The following is a 24,905-nucleotide window of genomic DNA, read 5'->3' on the forward strand; positions in this document are numbered from 1 at the left end:
CCTTAATATAAGATTGTGAAATTTTTCCAAATACACTGTCGTTATGGCTATATGACAACTCCAATAACCTCAAAACGGTTAATTAGCATAAATATGTATAGTTCATATTTTTACGCAACTTGGTATAGATTGCTTAGTGTATCTGTACTAAAAAATCGATTCTACACCTTAATATAAGATTGTGAAATTTTTCCAAATACACTGTCGTTATGGCTATATGACATCTCCAATAACCTCAAAACGGTTAATTAGCATAAATATGTATAGTTCATATTTTTACGCAACTTGGTATCGATTGCTTAGTGCATATGTACTAAAAAATCGATTCTACACCTTAATATAAGATTGTGAAATTTTTCCAAATACACTGTCGTTTTGGCTATATGACAACTCCATTAACCTCAAAACGGTTAATTAGCATAAATATGTATAGTTCATATTTTTACGCAACTTGGTATAGATTGCTTAGTGCATATGTACTAAAAAATCGGTTCTACACCTTAATATAAGATTGTGAAATTTTTCCAAATACACTGTCGTTATGGCTATATGACATCTCCAATAACCTCAAAACGGTTAATTAGCATAAATATGTATAGTTCATATTTTTACGCAACTTGTTTTAGATTGCTTAGTGAATATGTACTTATAAAATGGATTCTACACCTTAATATAGGATTGTGAAATTTTTCCAAATACACTGTCGTTATGGCTATATGACAACTCCAATAACCTCAAAACGGTTAATTAGCATAAATATGTATAGTTCATATTTTTACGCAACTTGGTATAGATTGCTTAGTGCATATGTACTAAAAAATCGATTCTACACCTTAATATAAGATTGTGAAATTTTTCCAAATACACTGTCGTTATGGCTATATGACAACTCCAATAACCTCAAAACGGTTAATTAGCATAAATATGTATAGTTCATATTTTTACGCAACTTGGTATCGATTGCTTAGTGCATATGTACTAAAAAATCGATTCTACACCTTAATATAAGATTGTGAAATTTTTCCAAATACACTGTCGTTATGGCTATATGACATCTCCAATAACCTCAAAACGGTTAATTAGCATAAATATGTATAGTTCATATTTTTACGCAAATTGGTTTCGATTGCTTAGTGCATATGTACTAAAAAATCGATTCTACACCTTAATATAAGATTGTGAAATTTTTCCAAATACACTGTCGTTATGGCTATATGACAACTCCAATAACCTCAAAACGGTTAATTAGCATAAATATGTATAGTTCATATTTTTACGCAACTTGGTATCGATTGTTTAGTGCATATGTACTAAAAAATCGATTCTACACCTTAATATAAGATTGTGAAATTTTTCCAAATACACTGTCGTTATGGCTATATGACAACTCCAATAACCTCAAAACGGTTAATTAGCATAAATATGTATAGTTCATATTTTTCTGCAACTTGGTATCGATTGCTTAGTGCATATGTACTACAAAATCGATTCTACACCTTAATATAAGATTGTGAAATTTTTCCAAATACACTGTCGTTATGGCTATATGACAACTCCAATAACCTCAAAACGGTTAATTAGCATAAATATGTATAGTTCATATTTTTCCGCAACTTGGTATCGATTGCTTAGTGCATATGTACTAAAAAATCGATTCTACACCTTAATATAAGATTGTGAAATTTTTCCAAATACACTGTCGTTATGGCTATATGACAACTCCAATAACCTCAAAACGGTTAATTAGCATAAATATGTATAGTTCATATTTTTACGCAACTTGGTATCGATTGCTTAGTGCATATGTACTAAAAAATCGATTCTACACCTTAATATAAGATTGTGAAATTTTTCCAAATACACTGTCGTTATGGCTATATGACAACTCCAATAACCTCAAAACGGTTAATTAGCATAAATATGTATAGTTCATATTTTTACGCAACTTGGTATCGATTGCTTAGTGCATATGTACTAAAAAATCGATTCTACACCTTAATATAAGATTGTGAAATTTTTCCAAATACACTGTCGTTATGGCTATATGACAACTCCAATAACCTCAAAACGGTTAATTAGCATAAATATGTATAGTTCATATTTTTACGCAACTTGGTATCGATTGCTTAGTGCATATGTACTAAAAAATCGATTCTACACCTTAATATAAGATTGTGAAATTTTTCCAAATACACTGTCGTTATGGCTATATGACAACTCCAATAACCTCAAAACGGTTAATTAGCATAAATATGTATAGTTCATATTTTTACGCAACTTGGTATCGATTGCTTAGTGCATATGTACTAAAAAATCGATTCTACACCTTAATATAAGATTGTGAAATTTTTCCAAATACACTGTCGTTATGGCTATATGACAACTCCAATAACCTCAAAACGGTTAATTAGCATAAATATGTATAGTTCATATTTTTACGCAACTTGGTATCGATTGCTTAGTGCATATGTACTAAAAAATCGATTCTACACCTTAATATAAGATTGTGAAATTTTTCCAAATACACTGTCGTTATGGCTATATGACAACTCCAATAACCTCAAAACGGTTAATTAGCATAAATATGTATAGTTCATATTTTTACGCAACTTGGTATCGATTGCTTAGTGCATATGTACTAAAAAATCGATTCTACACCTTAATATAAGATTGTGAAATTTTTCCAAATACACTGTCGTTATGGCTATATGACAACTCCAATAACCTCAAAACGGTTAATTAGCATAAATATGTATAGTTCATATTTTTACGCAACTTGGTATCGATTGCTTAGTGCATATGTACTAAAAAATCGATTCTACACCTTAATATAAGATTGTGAAATTTTTCCTAATACACTGTCGTTATGGCTATATGACAACTCCAATAACCTCAAAACGGTTAATTAGCATAAATATGTATAGTTCATATTTTTACGCAACTTGGTATAGATTGCTTAGTGCATATGTACTAAAAAATCGATTCTACACCTTAATATAAGATTGTGAAATTTTTCCAAATACACTGTCGTTATGGCTATATGACAACTCCAATAACCTCAAAACGGTTAATTAGCATAATTATGTATAGTTCATATTTTTACGCAACTTGGTATCGATTTCTTAGTGCATATGTACTAAAAAATCGATTCTACACCTTAATATAAGATTGTGAAATTTTTCCAAATACACTGTCGTTATGGCTATATGACAACTTCAATAACCTCAAAACCGTTAATTAGCATAAATATGTATAGTTCATATTTTTACGCAGCTTGGTATAGATTGCTTAGTGCATCTGTACTAAAAAATCGATTCTACACCTTAATATAAGATTGTGAAATTTTTCCAAATACACTGTCGTTATGGCTATATGACAACTCCAATAACCTCAAAACGGTTAATTAGCATAAATATGTATAGTTCATATTTTTACGCAACTTGGTATCGATTGCTTAGTGCATATGAACTAAAAAATCGATTCTACACCTTAATATATGATTGTGAAATTTTTCCTAATGCACTGTCGTTATGGCTATATGACAACTCCAATAACCTCAAAACGGTTAATTAGCATAAATATGTATAGTTCATATTTTTACGCAACTTGGTATCGATTGCTTAGTGCATATGTACTAAAAAATCGATTCTACACCTTAATATAAGATTGTGAAATTTTTCCAAATACACTGTCGTTATGGCTATATGACAACTCCAATAACCTCAAAACGGTTAATTAGCATAAATATGTATAGTTCATATTTTTACGCAACTTGGTAGCGATTTCTTAGTGCATATGTACTACAAAATCGATTCTACACCTTAATATAAGATTGTGAAATTTTTCCAAATACACTGTCGTTATGGCTATATGACAACTCCAATAACCTCAAAACGGTTAATTAGCATAAATATGTATAGTTCATATTTTTACGCAACTTGGTATCGATTGCTTAGTGCATATGTACTAAAAAATCGATTCTACACCTTAATATAAGATTGTGAAATTTTTCCAAATACACTGTCGTTATGGTTATATGACAACTCCAATAACCTCAAAACGGTTAATTAGCATAAATATGTATAGTTCATATTTTTACGCAACTTGGTATCGATTGCTTAGTGCATATGTACTAAAAAATGGATTCTACATCTTAATATAAGATTGTGAAATTTTTCCAAATACACTGTCGTTATGGTTATATGACAACTCCAATAACCTCAAAACGGTTAATTAGCATAAATATGTATAGTTCATATTTTTACGCAACTTGGTATCGATTGCTTAGTGCATATGTACTAAAAAATCGATTCTACACCTTAATATAAGATTGTGAAATTTTTCCAACTACACTGTCGTTATGGCTATATGACAACTCCAATAACCTCAAAACGGTTAATTAGCATAAATATGTATAGTTCATATTTTAACGCAACTTGGTATCGGCTACTTAGTGCATATGTACTAAGAAATCGATTCTACACTTTAATATAAGATTGTGAAATTTTTCAAAATACACTGTCGTTATGGCTATATGACAACTCCAATAACTTCAAAAAGGCTAATTAGCATAAATATGTACAGTTCATATTTTTACGCAACTTGGTATCGATTGCTTAGTGCATATGTACTAAAAAATCGATTCTACACCTTAATATAAGATTGTGAAATTTTTCCAAATACACTGTCGTTATGGCTGTATGACAACTCCAATACCCTCAATACAGCTAATTAGCATAAATATGAATAGTTCATATTTTTACGCAACTTGGTATCGATTTCTTAGTGCATATGTACTAAAAAATCGATTCTACACCTTAATATAAGATTGTGAAATTTTTTCCAAATACACTGTCGTTATGGCTATATGACAACTCCAATAACCCCAAAACAGCTAATTAGCATAAATATGTATAGTTCATATTTTTACGCAACTTGGTATCGATTGCTTAGTGCATATGTACTAAAAAATCGATTCTACACCTTAATATAAGATTGTGAAATTTTTCCAAATACACTGTCGTTATGGCTATATGACAACTCCAATAACCTCAAAACGGTTAATTAGCATAAATATGTATAGTTCATATTTTTACGCAACTTGGTATCGATTGCTTAGTGCATATGTACTAAAAAATCGATTCTACACCTTAATATAAGATTGTGAAATTTTTCCAAATACACTGTCGTTATGGCTATATGACAACTCCAATAACCTCAAAACGGTTAATTAGCATAAATATGTATAGTTCATATTTTTACGCAACTTGGTATAGATTGCTTAGTGCATCTGTACTAAAAGATCGATTCTACACCTTAATATGAGGTTGTCAAATTTTTCCAAATACACTGTCGTTATGGCTATACGACAACTCCAATAACCTCAAAACGTTTAATTAGCATAAATATGTATAGTTCATATTTTTACGCAACTTGGTATAGATTGCTTAGTGCATATGTACTTAAAAATGGATTCTACACCTTAATATAAGATTGTGAAATTTTTCCAAATACACTGTCGTTATGGCTATATGACAACTCCGATAACCTCAAAACAGCTAATTAGCATAAATTTGTAAAGTTCATATTTTTCTGCAACTTGGTATAGGTTGCTTAATGCATATGTACTAAAAAATCGATTCTATACCTTAATATAAGATTGTGAAATTTTTCCAAATACACTGTGGTTATGGCTATATGACAACTCCAATAACCTCAAAAAGGCTAATTAGAATAACTATATATAGTTCATATTTTTACGCAACTTGGTATCGATTGCTTAGTGCATATGTACTAAAAAATCGATTCTACACCTTAATATAAGATTGTGAGATTTTTCCAAATGCACTGTCGTTATGGCTATATGACAACTCCAATAACCTCAAAACAGCTAATTATCATAAACATGTATAGTTCATATTTTTACGCAACTTGGTATCGATTGCTGAGTGCATATGTACTAAAAAATCGATTCTACACCTTAATATAAGATTGTGAAATTTTTCCAAATACACAGTCGTTACGGCTATATGACAACTCCAATAACCTCAAAACAGCAAATTAGCATAAATATGTATAGTTAAAATTTATACGCAACTTGGTATCGATTGCTTAGTGCATCTGTACTAAAAAATCGATTCTACACCTTAATACAAGATTGTGAAATTTTTCCAAATACACTGTCGTTATGGCTATATGACATCTCCAATAACCTCAAAACGGTTAATTAGCATAAATATGTATAGTTCATATTTTTACGCAGTTTGGTATAGATTACTTAGTGCATATGTACTAAAAAATCGATTCTACACCTTAATATAAGATTGTGAAATTTTTCCAAATACACAGTCGTTACGGCTATATGATAGCTCCAATAACCTCAAAACGGCTAATTAGCATAAATATGTATAGTTCATATTTTTACGCAACTTGGTATCGATTGCTTAGTGCATCTGTACTAAAAAATCAATTCTACACCTTAATATAAGTTTGTGAAATTTTTCCAAATGCACTGTTGTTGTGGCTGTATGACAACTCCAATAACCTCAAAACGGTTAATTAGCATAAATATGTATAGTTCATATTTTCACGCAACTTGGTATCGATTGCTTAGTGCATATGTACTAAAAAATCGATTCTACACCTTAATATAAGATTGTGAAAATTTTTCCAAATACAATGTCGTTATGGTTATGTGGCAACTCCAATAACCTCAAAACAGCTAATTAGCATAAATATGTATAGTTAATATTTTTACGCAACTTGGTATCGATTGCTTAGTGCATATGTACTAAAAAATCGATTCTACACCTTAATATAAGATTGTGAAATTTTTCCAAATACACTGTCGTTATGGCTATATGACAACTCCAATAACCTCAAAACAGCTAATTAGCATAAATATGTATAGTTCATATTTTTACGCAACTTGGTATAGATTGCTTAGTGCATATGTACTAAAAAATCGATTCTACACCTTAATATAAGATTGTGAAATTTTTCCAAATACACTGTCGTTATGGCTATATGACAACTCCAATAACCTCAAAACAGCTAATTAGCATAAATATGTATAGTTCATATTTTTACGCAACTTGGTATCGATTGCTTAGTGCATATGTACTAAAAAATGGATTCTACACCTTAATAAAAGATTGTGAAATATTTCCAAATACACTGTCGTTATGGCTATATGACAACTTCAATAACATCAAAACAGCTAATTAGCAAAAATATGTATAGCTCATATTTTTACGCAACTTGGTATCGATTGCTTAATGTATATGTACTAAAAAATCGATTCTACACCTTAATATAAGATTGTGAAATTTTTCCAAATACACTGTCGTTATGGCTATATGACAACTCCAATAACCTCAAAAGGGTTAATTAGCATAAATATGTATAGTTCATATTTTTACGCAACTTGGTATCGATTGCTTAATGTATATGTACTAAAAAATGGATTCTACACCTTAATATAAGATTGTGAAATTTTTCCAAATACACTGTCGTTATGGCTATATGACAACTCTAATAACCTCAAAACGTTTAATTACCATAAATATGTATAGCTCATATTTTTACGCAACTTGGTATCGTTTGCGTAGTGCATATGTACTAAAAAATCGATTCTACACCTTAATATAAGATTGCGAAATTTTTCCTAATTTACTGTCGTTATGGCTATATGACAACTCCAATAACCTCAAAACAGCTAATTAGCAAAAATATGTATAGTTCATATTTATACGCAACTTGGTATCGTTTGCGTAGTGCATATGTACTAAAAATCGATTCTACACCTTAATATAAGATTGTGGAGTTTTTCCAAATACACTGTCGTTATGGCTATATGACAACTCCAATAACCTCAAAACGGTTAATTAGCATAAATATGTATAGTTCATATTTTTACGCAACTTGGTAGAGATTGCTTAGTGCATATGTACTAAAAAATCGATTCTACACCTTAATATAAGATTGTGAAATTTTTCCAAATACACTGTCGTTATGGCTGTATGGCAACTCCAATAACCTCAATACAGCTAATTAGCATAAATATGTATAGTTCTTATTTTTACGCAACTTGGTATCGATTGCTAAAAGCATATGTACTAAAAAATCGATTCTACAACTTAATATAAGATTGTGAAATTTTTCCAAGTACACTGTCGTTATGGTTATATTACATCTCCAATAACCTCAAAACGGTTAATTAGCATTAATATGTATAGTTCATATTTTTACGCAACTTGGTATCGATTGCTAAAAGCATATGTACTAAAAAATCGATTCTACACCTTAATATAAGATTGTGAAATTTTTCCAAATACACTGTCGTTATGGTTATATTACATCTCCAATAACCTCAAAACGGTTAATTAGCATTAATATGTATAGTTCATGTTTTTGCGCAACTTGGTATCGATTGCTTAGTGCATATGTACTAAAAAATCGATTCTACACCTAAATATAAGATTGTGAAAATTTTCCAAATACACTGTCGTTATGGCTATATGACATCTCCAATAACCTCAAAACGGTTAATTAGCATAAATATGTATAGTTCATATTTTTACGCAACTTGGTATCGATTGCTAAGTGCATATGTACTAAAAAATCGATTCTACACCTTAATATAAGATTGTGAAATTTTTCCAAATACACTGTCGTTATGGCTATATGACAACTCCAATAACCTCAAAACGGTTAATTAGCATAAATATGTATAGTTCATATTTTTACGCAACTTGGTATAGATTGCTTAGTGCATATGTACTAAAAAATCGATTCTACACCTTAATATAAGATTGTGAAATTTTTCCAAATACACTGTCGTTATGGCTATATGACAACTCCAATAACCTCAAAACAGCTAATTAGCATAAATATGTATAGTTCATATTTTTACGCAACTTGGTATCGATTGCTTAATGTATATGTACTAAAAAATGGATTCTACACCTTAATATAAGATTGTGAAATTTTTCCAAATACACTGTCGTTATGGCTATGTGACAACTCAAAATGGTTAATTAGCATAAATATATACAGTACTAGAGGACCCGTCCACGCTTCACTGTGGCTGATACATAGATTATACTACTACTACCATCTATATGATTTCTATTAGTTGGATTATAACTAATAGTTAATGAGATATAGCATTTTTCTGAAGCAACTTGTGTGGATCATAAAGCATTTCGTGTGACAATAAAGCATTGCTTTTTTGTGGAAAATACTGTTGAATGTGGGCTCAGGGAAATCCACCGTTGAGTTGCAAAGTAGGTGATCGCAAGTTCATAATCCAACAAAAACAACTAATTCTGAGATGTGTTTAAGTACTCTCTAATCGCAATAAAGCCGAATTTTTGCGTCGGTGATAGAAATATAGCTCCATCATTTCCCGCTGGAGTCCAATCGGCAGTCATTCTAGTGGACTGCACATGATGAAGTTGGTGATGATGGTTCTCAGGCGTGGAAAAACGAAAAAGGCGGCTGGAAAGGTTGTGACATCAGTCTTTAGGGATGCACGTGGTATAATGCATACTCAACGACTGATTACTGAACCATTTATAATCTATTTCACTGCGTATTTGGTTGCAGTTCTTTTCTTCTATTCCAAATACTTAGCAATTGTATTATTTTTGAGGAAAATGTCAATGTTGTTGGAAGTGTTTCCGCTGGCTGTACTGTATTCTCTGGGTTGAAAAACACTCTTTAGCCATTCTCCAAATGAACTGCGAAACGCACAACAGTCGGAAAAGTCGATTTCACCAAACTACAATATCAAACATTGGCATGAGTTTTGAATGTGAATTAGACAATAGTGGCGAACATGGTACGATCCATATGTTGTCGACTTCGATATTCACTACTCTAAGTTGAATTGTAAATGTCCTGCCATTGTCGTCTGATGAGCTACGACGATAGAGTGGATATCCATCATTTCCAGTTTGCGTTTCCGAAAGAAAAGCACGTGGATAGTGTTTCGTGCATTTATTGCAAGTGGGATTGTGGTCTCCGCAAGGTCCATGCACCATATTGGTTTTCATCGCTTCGTAGAATAATGGATGTTTCTCTGCATGAGGAATTTCCGCAGAAATGATTTCATCAATTTGATCTGGTGTAACCACCATCCATCATTCAAAGAAGAATGTGTGCGTGGGGCAAACCTCTTTTTTGCAACTCAACAGAGTACATCCAGCATCTGACTGCACCATACTTGTATGTATATACATACGTTGCTTCAAGATAAAGTCCATCAAACATCGTAGCTGTTGTTTGAAAAGTCTTGCTGTATTATCGTGATGATCGCTTGCTGATTGACAGCGATCCATATTTCCACACATATGTCATCGCATCCTGGGAGTCTCATGTAGTTCATGTGCCTTGGGCTGCCATACGTTGATGGCAAAAAGAACGCCGACCGATATTAGCGCGATGTCTTTATTGCTTCGTAACAAATTTCAATCTGTATTTGATCTCTTCGTTTGAAACACACCTAAAGTTTTCACTGAATAATTTTCAATAATTTTTCTTTTAAATAGCCGGAATAAAAAAGCAAGCGACCGAAATTGAACGATTCAAATAATTTACAAATCAAAATATTTAAAAACAAAACAAAAAAGAATTGTATGGAAAGTCACTTTTTGGAAATTTCCAATTTTTCGACTTTTCCTTATGAAAAGTATATGATTTTTTATATATCTAACCCTTTCCAAATCCACAGCGAACAACTTCTGATTTCATGAAGATTGGTTCCGCCGTATGTATGTATGTATATACAAAATAAAACGTTTGTATGGGAAAAAGAAAAGGGCTGTTTTTAGGGGTTTTCCGGCAACTTTCGTAATTTTTTCTTACATAAGAACCTTCTCCTAATAATAACAAATACAACAAAAAAAAAATCGGCCAAATCGGTTCAGCCGTTTATGAGTGATGAAATTACAAAGAAAGTGGCATTGATTTTTATATATATAGATGTAACACAATTGAGCAAATAAAATCAAATATTCCTGATTTCAAAACTTTTTTGCACTACGCAACTTATTACGAAAAGAATATATATGTATTCGAATAGGTACACTAGTTGAGTTTTTTTCACGGAAATATAACGGTACAATTTCTCAATAATTTTCTGGCTGCGTCTGGTTTGCGCCACGTGCACATTTGCTCAATTGTGTTACAACATCGGTTGCGATCAGGCGTGTGAGCATAACTAAGACCAAATAAACAATTTTCAAGTATTTTAAATACCACTAGCTCTATTTATCAATTAACTAACGTTTTCAGAAGTATTTTTCATTTTATAGACGGTAAGTAGAATTAGAAAGGTTGTGTTTTGTGAAGCTAATTAACTTCGTGTGTTTTTTTTAGAAAAATGAAGAAAATTGCTGACTCTATTAAAAAATCTGTGCTTCAATGGTTGAATGAAGGGCTCTCATATAGGCAAGTTGCAAATTTAGCTAAAATTTCATTTGGGTCAGTGAAAAATATTGCTAATTGTCATGAAATATCAGTACCGAAACATCGATCTGGTCGGCGATCCGTTTTAAATAACCATGATGGACGAACTATCAACCGTCTGGTGGCCTCGGGAGCAGTAAAATCAGGTACTGAGATTCAAAAAGAACTGGAGAGGACTTACGGAAAACAAGTTTCTCGCATGACTGTACACCGCGAGTTGAAAAAACTAGGTTTTAAAGCCAGGCACAAAATTAAAAAACCTTTGCTTACTAAACGTCATCAAGAACTACGTCTAAAATTTGCTAAAGCGCACCGAAACTGGACTCCAGAACAGTGGGCGAATGTATTTTGGACAGACGAAAGCAAGATTAATCTTCACGGGTCAGACGGAATACATTACGTTTGGAAGAAACCATCAAAGACTATTACCAGCCGCGATGTCATCCCAACACTCAAATTTGGGGGCGGAAAAGTCCTTTTTTGGGGTGGCTTTTGTAAAAGTGGTGTTGGGGACCTAATTTTAATCGACGGAAATATGGACGCGAATATGTATATAGATATATGAAGGCAAGGGTATTTTTCTTCGTTGGAGAAATTAGGTCTGGACAGTAGCAAAATCGTTCTGATGCAAGACAACGACCCCAAGCACAAAGCTAAGAAGACTATGGAGTATCTTAGAAGTCAACAAATTGGAACTTTGGAATGGCCCCCTCAAAGTCCCGATATTAATCCTATCGAGAACCTGTGGTTTGTTTTAAAAAAAAAGGGTATACAATTATGCCAGTCCACCGAAAACAAAGGCGGAATTATTTACTAGATGTGTAGAAGTATGGAACTCCATCACTAAGAAAGAATGTGAAGATTTAGTCAATAGCGTTCCCAAGCATTGAAGCGGTGATTGCGGCCAAAGGAGGCTATACTAAATATTAAAGCGGTAAAAATTACATTGTATCAAAATTGAGCAAGTGCCATACAAGAGATTTATATTTTCTTCTTATAAAACCTGAATAAATTTGTTACTCTTTTGTTGTTTTATATTATAGACGGACTGAAGAATGTATTTGAAAAAACTGTAATTCAATTCGCCCAAATTAAATACTAATTTTTTGTAAGAATCCATATTCGTGATTTTATTTGCTCAATTGTGTTACATACTGTATAGTTCATATTTTTACGCAACTTGGTATAGATTGCTTAGTGCATCTGTACTAAAAAATCGATTCTACACTTTAATATAAGATTGTGAAATTTTTCCAAATACACTGTCGTTATGGCTATATGACAACTCCAATAACCTCAATACAGCTAATTATCATAAATATGTATAGTTAATATTTTTACGCAACTTGGTATCGGTTACTTAGTGCATATGTACTAAAAAATCGATCCTACATCTAAATATAAGATTGTGAAATTTTTCCAAATGCACTGTCGTTATGGCTATATGACAACTCTAATAACCTCAAAACACCTAATTAGCATAAATATGTATAGTTCATATTTTTACGCAACTTGGTATCGATTGCTTAGTGCATATGTACTAAAAAATCGATTCTACACCTTAATATAAGATTGTGAAATTTTTCCAAATTCACTGTCGTTATGGCTATATGACAACTCCAATAACCTCAATACAGCTAATTAGCATAAATATGTATAGTTCATATTTTTACGCAACTTGGTATCGATTGCTTAATGTATATGTACTAAAAAATGGATTCTACGCCTTAATATAAGATTGTGAAATTTTTCCAAATTTACTGTCGTTATGGCTATATGACAACTCCAATAACCTCAAAACGGTTAATTATCATAAATATGTATAGTTCGTATTTTTACGCAGCTTGGTATAGATTGCTTCGTGCATCTGTACTAAAAAATCGATTCTACGCCTTAATATAAGATTGTGAAATTTTTCCAAATTTACTGTCGTTATGGCTATATGACATCTCCAATAACCTCAAAACAGCTAATTAGCATAAATATGTATAGTTCATATTTTTACGCAACTTGGTATCGATTGCTTAGTGCATATGTACTAAAAAATCGATTCTACATCTAAATATAAGATTGTGAAATTTTTCCAAATTTACTGTCGTTATGGCTATATGACATCTCCAATAACCTCAAAACGGTTAATTAGCATAAATATGTATAGTTCGTATTTTTACGCAGCTTGGTATAGATTGCTTAGTGCATCTGTACTAAAAATTCGATTCTACGCCTTAATATAAGATTGTGAAATTTTTCCAAATACACTGTCGTTATGGCTATATGACAACTCCAATAACCTCAAAACGGTTAATTAGCATAAATATGTATAGTTCATATTTTTACGCAACTTGGTATCGAGTGCTTAATGTATATGTACTAAAAAATGGATTCTACACCTTAATATAAGATTGTGAAATTTTTCCAAATACACTGTCGTTATGGCTATATGACATCTCCAATAACCTCAAAACGGCTAATTAGCATAAATATGTATAGTTCATATTTTTACGCAACTTGGTATCGATTGCTTAATGTACATGTACTAAAAAATGGATTCTACACCTTAATATAAGATTGTGAAATTTTTCCAAATACACTGTCGTTACGGCTATATGACATCTCCAATAACCTCAAAAAGCCTAATTAGCATAAATATGTATAGTTCATATTTTTACGCAACTTGGTATCGATTGCTTAGTGCATATGTACTACAAAATCGATTCTACACCTTAATATAAGATTGTGAAATTTTTCCAAATACACTGTCGTTATGGCTATATGACAACTCCAATAACCTCAAAACAGCTAATTAGCATAAATATGTATAGTTCATATTTTTACGCAACTTGGTATAGATTGCTTAGTGTATATGTACTAAAAAATCGATTCTACACCTTAATATAAGATTGTGAAATTTTTCCAAATACACTGTCGTTATGGCTATATGACAACTCCAATAACCTCAAAACGGTTAATTAGCATAAATATGTATAGTTCATATTTTTACGCAACTTGGTATCGATTGCTTAGTGCATATGTACTAAAAAATCGATTCTACACCTTAATATAAGATTGTGAAATTTTTCCAAATTCACTGTCGTTATGGCTATATGACAACTCCAATAACCTCAAAACAGCTAATTAGCATAAATATGTATAGTTCATATTTTTACGCAACTTGGTATCGATTGCTTAATGTATATGTACTAAAAAATGGATTCTACACCTTAATATAAGATTGTGAAATTTTTCCAAATACACTGTCGTTATGGCTATATGACAACTCCAATAACCTCAAAACAGCTAATTAGCATAAATATGTATAGTTCATATTTTTACGCAACTTGGTATCGATTGCTTACTTCATATGCACTAAAAAATGGATTCTTACTAAAAAATCGATTCTACGCCTTAATATAAGATTGTGAAATTTTTCCAAATTTACTGTCGTTATGGCTATATGACATCTCCAATAACCTCAAAACGGTTAATTAGCATAAATATGTATAGTTCGTATTTTTACGCAGCTTGGTATAGAAATCGATTCTACGCCTTAATATAAGATTGTGAAATTTTTCCAAATACACTGTCGTTATGGCTATATGACATCTCCAATAACCTCAAAACAGCTAATTAGCATAAATATGTATAGTTCATATTTTTACGCAACTTGGTATCGATTGCTTAGTGCATATGTACTAAAAAATCGATTCTACACCTTAATATAAGATTGTGAAATTTTTCCAAATACACTGTCGTTATGGCTATATGACAACTCCAATAACCTCAAAACGGTTAATTAGCATAAATATGTATAGTTCATATTTTTACGCAACTTGGTATCGGTTACTTAGTGCATATGTACTAAAAAATCGATTCTACACCTTAATATAAGATTGTGAAATTTTTCCAAATACACTGTCGTTATGGCTATATGACAACTCCAATAACCTCAAAACGGTTAATTAGCATAAATATGTATAGTTCATATTTTTACGCAACTTGGTATCGATTGCTTAATGTATATGTACTAAAAAATCGATTCTACACCTTAATATAAGATTGTGAAATTTTTCCAAATACACTGTCGTTACGGCTATATGACAACTCCAATAACCTCAAAACGGTTAATTAGCATAAATATGTATAGTTCATATTTTTACGCAACTTGGTATAGATTGCTTAGTGCATCTGTACTAAAAAATCGATTCTACGCCTTAATATAAGATTGTGAAATTTTTCCAAATTTACTGTCGTTATGGCTATATGACATCTCCAATAACCTCAAAACGGTTAATTAGCATAAATATGTATAGTTCGTATTTTTACGCAGCTTGGTATAGAAATCGATTCTACGCCTTAATATAAGATTGTGAAATTTTTCCAAATACACTGTCGTTACGGCTATATGACATCTCCAAAAACCTCAAAACAGCTAATTAGCATAAATATGTATAGTTCATATTTTTACGCAACTTGGTATCGATTGCTCAATGTATATGTATTAAAAAATCGATTCTACACCTTAATATAAGATTGTGTAATTTTTCCAAATGAACTGTCGTTATGGCTATATGACAACTCCAATAACCTCAAAATGGTTAATTAGCATAAATGTGTATAGTTCATATTTTTACGCAACTTGGCATCGGTTACTTAGTGCATATGTACTAAAAAATCGATCCTACATCTAAATATAAGATTGTGAAATTTTTCCAAATGCACTGTCGTTATGGCTATATGACATCTCCAATAACCTCAAAACGGTTAATTAGCATAAATATGTATAGTTCATATTTTTACGCAACTTGGTATCGATTGCTTAGTGCATCTGTACTAAAAATCGATTCTACACCTTAATATAAGATTGTGAAATTTTTCCAAATACACTGTCGTTATGGCTATATGACATCTCCAATAACCTCAAAACGGTTAATTAGCATAAATATGTATAGTTCATATTTTTACGCAACTTGGTATCGATTGCTTAGTGCATACGTACTAAAAATTCGATTCTACACCTTAATATAAGATTGTGAAATTTTTCCAAATACACTGTCTTTATGGCTATTTGACAACTCCACTAACCTCAAAACGGCTAATTAGCATAAATATGTATAGTTCATATTTTTACTCAACTTGGTATCGATTACTTAGTGCATATGTACTAAAAAATCGATTATACGCCTTAATATAAAATTGTGAAATTTTTCCAAATACACTGTTGTTACGGCTATATGATAACTCCAATAACCTCGAAACGGTTAATTATCATAAATATGTATAGTTCATATTTTTACGCAACTTGGTATCGATTGCTTAGTGCATGTGTACTACAAAATCGATTCTACACCTTAATATAAGATTGTGAAATTTTTCCAAATACACTGTCGTTATGGCTATATGACAACTCCAATAACCTCCAAAAAGCTAATTAGCATAAATATGTATAGTTCATATTTTTACGCAACTTGGTATCGATTGCTAAGTGCATATGTACTAAAAAATCGATTCTGCACCTTAATATATAATTGTGAAATTTTTCCAAATGCACTGTCGTTATGGCTATATGACAACTCCAATAACCTCGAAACGGTTAATTAGCATAAATATGTATAGTTCATATCTTTACGAAACTTGGTATAGATTGTTTAGTGCATATGTACTAAAAAATGGATTCTACACCTTAATATAAGATTGTGAAATTTTTCCAAATACACTGTCGTTATGGCTATATGACAACTCCAATAACCTCGAAACGGTTAATTAGCATAAATATGTATAGTTCATATCTTTACGCAACTTGGTATCGATTGCTTAATGTATATGTACTAAAAAATCGATTCTACACCTTAATATAAGATTGTGAAATTTTTCCAAATACACTGTCGTTATGGCTATATGACAACTCCAATAACCTCAAAACAGCTAATTAGCATAAATATGTATAGTTCATATTTTTACGCAACTTGATATCGATTGCTTAATGTATATGTACTAAAAAATCGATTCTACACCTTAATATAAGATTGTGAAATTTTTCCAAATACACTGTCGTTATGGCTATATGACAACTCCAATAACCTCAAAACGGTTAATTAGCATAAATATGTATAGTTCATATTTTTACGCAACTTGGTATCGATTGCTTAGTGCATTTGTACTAAAAAATCGATTCTACACCTTAATATAAGATTGTGAAATTTTTCCAAATTCACTGTCGTTATGGCTATATGACAACTCCAATAACCTCAAAACGGTTAATTAGCATAAATATGTATAGTTCATATTTTTACGCAACTTGGTATCGATTGCTTAGTGCATATGTACTAAAAAATCGATTCTACACCTTAATATAAGATTGTGAAATTTTTCCAAATACACTGTCGTTATGGCTATATGACAACTCCAATAACCTCAAAACAGCTAATTAGCATAAATATGTATAGTTCATATTTTTACGCAACTTGGTATCGATTGCTTAGTGCATATGTACTAAAAAATCGATTCTACACCTTAATATAAGATTGTGAAATTTTTCCAAATACACTGTCGTTATGGCTATATGACAACTCCAATAACCTCAAAACGGTTAATTAGCATAAATATGTATAGTTCATATTTTTACGCAACTTGGTATCGATTGCTTAGTGCATATGTACTAAAAAATCGATTCTACACCTTAATATAAGATTGTGAAATTTTTCCAAATACACTGTCGTTATGGCTATATGACAACTCCAAAAACCTCAAAACAGCTAATTAGCATAAATATGTATAGTTCATATTTTTACGAAACTTGGTATCGATTGCTTAGTGCATCTGTAGTAAAAAATCGATTCCACACCTTAATATAAGATTGTGAAATTTTTCCAAATACACTGTCGTTATGGCTATATGACAACTCCAATAACCTCAAAACGGTTAATTAGCATAAATATGTATAGTTCATATTTTTACGCAACTGGGTATCGATTGCTTAGTGCATATGTACTAAAAAATGGATTCTACACCTTAATATAAGATTGTGAAAATTTTCCAAATACACTGTCGTTATGGCTATATGACAACTCCAATAACCTCAAAACGGTTAATTAGCATAAATATGTATAGTTCATATTTTAACGCAACTTGGTATCGATTACTTAGTGCATATGTACTAAAAAATCGATTCTACACCTTAATATAAGATTGTGAAATTTTTCCAAATACACTGTCGTTACGGCTACATGACAACTCCAATAACCTCAAAACAGCTAATTAGCATAAATATGTATAGTTCATATTTTTACGCAACTTGGTATCGAGTGCTTAGTGCATATGTACTAAAAAATCGATTCTGCGCCTTAATATGAGATTGTGAAATTTTTCCAAATAGACTGTCGTTATGGCTATATGACAACTCCAATAACCTTAAAACGGTTAATTAGCATAAATATGTATAGTTCATATTTTTACGCAACTTGGTATCGATTGCTTAGTGCATATGTACTAAAAAATCGATTCTACACCTTAATATAAGATTGTGAAATTTTTCCAAACGCACTGTCGTTATGGCTATATGACAACTCCAATAACCTCAAAACGGTTAATTAGCATAAATATGTATAGTTCATATTTTTACGCAACTTGGTATCGATTGCTTAGTGCATATGTACTAAAAAATCGATTCTACACCTTAATATAAGATTGTGAAATTTTTTCCAAATACACTGTCGTTATGGCTATATGACATCTCCAATAACCTCAAAACGGTTAATCAGCATAAATATGTATAGTTCATATTTTTATGCAACTTTGTATCGATTGCTTAGTGCATAAGTACTAAAAAATCGATTCTACACCTTAATATAATATTGTGAAATTTTTCCAAATGCACTGTCGTTAAGGCTATATGACAACTCCAATGACCTCAAAACGGTTAATTAGCATAAATAAGTATAGTTCATATTTTTATGCAACTTGGTATCGATTGCTTAGTGCATATGTACTAAAAAATCGATTCTACACCTTAATATAATATTGTGAAATTTTTCCAAATACACTGTCGTTATGGCTATATGACAACTCCAATAACCTCAAAACGGTTAATTAGCATAAATATGTATAGTTCATATTTTTACGCAACTTGGTATCGATTGCGTAGTGCATATGTACTAAAAAATCGATTCTACACCTTAATATAAGATTGTGAAATTTTTCCAAATACACTGTCGTTATGGCTATATGACAACTCCAATAACCTCAAAACGGTTAATTAGCATAAATATGTATAGTTCATATTTTTACGCAGCTTGGTATCGATTGCTTAGTGCATATGTACTAAAAAATCGATTCTACACCTTAATATAAGATTGTGAAATTTTTCCAAATACACTGTCGTTATGGCTATATGACAACTCCAATAACCTCAAAACGGTTAATTAGCATAAATATGTATAGTTCATATTTTTACGCAACTTGGTATCGATTGCTTAGTGCATATGTACTAAAAAATCGATTCTACACCTTAATATAAGATTGTGAAATTTTTCCAAATACACTGTCGTTATGGCTATATGACAACTCCAATAACCTCAAAACGGTTAATTAGCATAAATATGTATAGTTCATATTTTTACGCAACTTGGTATCGATTGCTTAGTGCATATGTACTAAAAAATCGATTCTACACCTTAATATAAGATTGTGAAATTTTTCCAAATACACTGTCGTTATGGCTATATGACAACTCCAATAACCTCAAAACGGTTAATTAGCATAAATATGTATAGTTCATATTTTTACGCAACTTGGTATCGATTGCTTAGTGCATATGTACTAAAAAATCGATTCTACACCTTAATATAAGATTGTGAAATTTTTCCAAATACACTGTCGTTATGGCTATATGACAACTCCAATAACCTCAAAACGGTTAATTAGCATAAATATGTATAGTTCATATTTTTACGCAACTTGGTATCGATTGCTTAGTGCATATGTACTAAAAAATCGATTCTACACCTTAATATAAGATTGTGAAATTTTTCCAAATACACTGTCGTTATGGCTATATGACATCTCCAATAACCTCAAAACGGTTAATTAGCATAAATATGTATAGTTCATATTTTTACGCAACTTGGTATCGATTGCTTAGTGCATATGTACTAAAAAATCGATTCTACACCTTAATATAAGATTGTGAAATTTTTCCAAATACACTGTCGTTATGGCTATATGACAACTCCAATAACCTCAAAACGGTTAATTAGCATAAATATGTATAGTTCGTATTTTTACGCAACTTGGTATCGATTGCTTAGTGCATATGTACTAAAAAATCGATTCTACACCTTAATATAAGATTGTGAAATTTTTCCAAATACACTGTCGTTATGGCTATATGACATCTCCAATAACCTCAAAACGGTTAATTAGCATAAATATGTATAGTTCATATTTTTACGCAACTTGGTATAGATTGCTTAGTGCATATGTACTAAAAAATCGATTCTACACCTTAATATAAGATTGTGAAATTTTTCCAAATACACTGTCGTTATGGCTATATGACAACTCCAATAACCTCAAAACGGTTAATTAGCATAAATATGTATAGTTCATATTTTTACGCAACTTGGTATCGATTGCTTAGTGCATATGTACTAAAAAATCGATTCTACACCTTAATATAAGATTGTGAAATTTTTCCAAATACACTGTCGTTATGGCTATATGACAACTCCAATAACCTCAAAACGGTTAATTAGCATAAATATATATAGTTCATATTTTTACGCAACTTGGTATCGATTGCTTAGTGCATATGTACTAAAAAATCGATTCTACACCTTAATATAAGATTGTGAAATTTTTCCAAATACACTGTCGTTATGGCTATATGACAACTCCAATAACCTCAAAACGGTTAATTAGCATAAATATGTATAGTTCATATTTTTACGCAACTTGGTATCGATTGCTTAGTGCATATGTACTAAAAAATCGATTCTCCGCCTTAATATAAGATTGTGAAATTTTTCCAAATACACTGTCGTTATGGCTATATGACAACTCCAATAACCTCAAAACGGTTAATTAGCATAAATATGTATAGTTCGTATTTTTACGCAACTTGGTATCGATTGCTTAGTGCATATGTACTTAAAAAATGGATTCTACACCTTAATATAAGATTGTGAACTTTATCCAAATACACTGTCATTATGGCTATATGACAACTCCAATAAACTCAAAACGGTTAATTAGCATTAATATGTATAGTTCATATTTTTACGCAACTTGGTATCGATTGCTTAGTGCATATGTACTAAAAAATCGATTCTCCGCCTTAATATAAGATTGTGAAATTTTTCCAAATACACTGTCGTTATGGCTATATGACAACTCCAATAACCTCAAAACGGCTTATTAGCATAAATATGTATAGTTCATATTTTTACGCAACTTGGTATCGATTGCTTAGTGCATATGTACTAAAAAATCGATTCTACACCTTAATATAAGATTGTGAATTTTTTCCAAATACACTGTCGTTATGGCTATATGACAACTCCAATAACCTCAAAACGGTTAATTAGCATAAATATGTATAGTTCATATTTTTACGCAACTTGGTATCGATTGCTTAGTGCATATGTACTAAAAAATCGATTCTACACCTTAATATAAGATTGTGAAATTTTTCCAAATACACTGTCGTTATGGCTATATGACAACTCCAATAACCTCAAAACGGTTAATTAGCATAAATATGTATAGTTCATATTTTTACGCAACTTGGTATAGATTGCTTAGTGCATCTGTACTAAAAAATCGATTCTACACCTTAATATAAGATTGTGAAATTTTTCCAAATACACTGTCGTTATGGCTATATGACAACTCCAATAACCTGAAAACGGTTAATTAGCATAAATATATATAGTTCATATTTTTACGCAACTTGGTATCGAGCGCTTAGTGCATATGTACTAAAAAATCGATTCTACACCTTAATATAAGATTGCGAAATTTTTCCAAATACACTGTCGTTATGGCTATATGACAACTCCAATAACCTGAAAACGGGTAATTAGCATAAATATATATAGTTCATATTTTCACGCAACTTGGTATCGATTGCTTAGTGCATGTGTACAAAAAAATCGATTCTACACCTTAATATAAGATTGTGAAATTTTCCAAATACACTGTCGTTATGGCTATATGATAACTCCAAAAACCTTAAAACGGGTAATTAGCATAAATATATATAGTTCATATTTTCACGCAACTTGGTATCGATTGCTTAGTGCATGTGTACAAAAAAATCGATTCTACACCTTAATATAAGATTGTGAAATTTTTCCAAATACACTGTCGTTATGGCTATATGACAACTCCAATAACCTCAAAACGGTTAATTAGCATAAATATGTATAGTTCATATTTTTACGCAACTTGGTATAGATTGCTTAGTGCATATGTACTAAAAAATCGGTTCTACACCTTAATATAAGATTGTGAAATTTTTCCAAATACACTGTCGTTATGGCTATATGACAACTCCAATAACCTCAAAACGGTTAATTAGCATAAATATGTATAGTTCATATTTTTACGCAACTTGGTATCGGCTACTTAGTGCATATGTACTTAAAAATCGATTCTACACCTTAATATAAGATTGTGAAATTTTTCCAAATACACTGTCGTTATGGCTATATGACAACTCCAATAACCTCAAAACGGTTAATTAGCATAAATATGTATAGTTCATATTTTTAAGCAACTTGGTATAGATTGCTTAGTGCATATGTACTAAAAAATCGATTCTACACCTTAATATAAGATTGTGAAATTTTTCCAAATACACTGTCGTTATGGCTATATGACAACTCCAATAACCTCAAAACGGTTAATTAGCATAGATATGTATAGTTCATATTTTTACGCAACTTGGTATCGATTACTTAGTGCATATGTACTAAAAAATCGATTCTACACCTTAATATAAGATTGTGAAATTTTTCCAAATACACTGTCGTTATGGCTATATGACAACTCCAATAACCTCAAAACGGTTAATTAGCATAAATATATATAATTCATATTTTTACGCTACTTGGTATCGATTAATTAGTGCATATGTACTAAAAAATCGATTCTGCACCTTAATATAAGATTGTGAAATTTTTCCAAATACACTGTCGTTATGGCTATATGACAACTCCAATAACCTCAAAACGGTTAATTAGCATAAATATGTATAGTTCATATTTTTACGCAACTTGGTATCGATTGCTTAGTGCATATGAACTAAAAAATCGATTCTACACCTTAATATAAGATTGTGAAATTTTTCCAAATACACTGTCGTTATGGCTATATGACAACTCCAATAACCTCAAAACGGTTAATTATCATAAATATGTATAGTTCATATTTTTACGAAGCTTGGTATCAATTTCTTAGTGCATATGTACTAAAAAATCGATTCTACACCTTAATATAAGATTGTGAAATTTTTCCAAATACACTGTCGTTATGGGTATATGACATCTCCAATAACCTCAAAACGGTTAATTATCATAAATATGTATAGTTCATATTTTTACGCAACTTGGTATCGATTGCTTAGTGCATATGTACTAAAAAATCGATTCTACACCTTAATATAAGATTGTGAAATTTTTCCAAATACACTGTCGTTATGGCTATATGACCAATAACCTCAAAACGGTTAATTAGCATAAATATATATAGTTCATATTTTTACGCAACTTGGTATCGATTGCTTAGTGCATCTGTACTGAAAAATCGATTCTACACCTTAATATAAGATTGTGAAATTTTTCCAAATACACTGTCGTTACGGCTATATGACAACTCCAATAACCTCAAAACGGTTAATTAGCATTCATATGTATAGTTCATATTTTTAGGCAACTTGGTATCGATTGCTTAGTGCATCTGTACTACAAAATCGATTCTACACCTTAATATAAGATTGTGAAACTTTTCCAAATACACTGTCGTTATGGCTATATGAACAACAACCTCAAAACGGTTAATTAGCATAAATATATATAGTTCATATTTTTACGCAACTTGGTATCGATTGCTTAGTGCATCTGTACTAAAAAATCGATTCTACACCTTAATTTAAGATTGTGAAATTTTTCCAAATACACTGTCGTTATGGCTATATGACAACTCCAATAACCTCAAAACGGTTAATTAGTATAAATATGTACTAAAAAATCGATTCTACACCTTAATATAAGATTGTGAAATTTTTCCAAATACACTGTCGTTATGGCTATATGACAACTCCAATAACCTCAAAACGGTTAATTAACATAAATATGTATAGTTCATATTTTTACGCAACTTGGTATCGATTGTTTAGTGCATATGTACTAAAAATCGATTCCACACCTTAATATAAG

The 24,905-nt window shown here is 31.0% G+C and overlaps 1 long non-coding RNA gene across 3 annotated transcripts in view; it reads right to left on the bottom strand.

The window, feature by feature from the left end:
* Window positions 1–16,114, bottom strand: part of LOC125780025 (uncharacterized) — a 64,471-nt gene extending 48,357 nt beyond the window's left edge. For all 3 annotated transcript variants that reach the window (XR_007423523.1, XR_007423522.1, XR_007423524.1), the window contains exons 1-2: window positions 15,584–16,114; window positions 7,806–7,872 (exon numbers count right to left, since the gene is read on the bottom strand). This is a non-coding gene — a long non-coding RNA (uncharacterized LOC125780025). The remainder of the gene's footprint in view (window positions 1–7,805; window positions 7,873–15,583) is intronic.
* Between the last annotated feature and the right edge of the window lie 8,791 nt (window positions 16,115–24,905).

The sequence above is a fragment of the Bactrocera dorsalis genome, unplaced genomic scaffold, assembly GCF_023373825.1.
Source record: "Bactrocera dorsalis isolate Fly_Bdor unplaced genomic scaffold, ASM2337382v1 BdCtg049, whole genome shotgun sequence".
Lineage (NCBI taxonomy): Eukaryota > Metazoa > Arthropoda > Insecta > Diptera > Tephritidae > Bactrocera > Bactrocera dorsalis.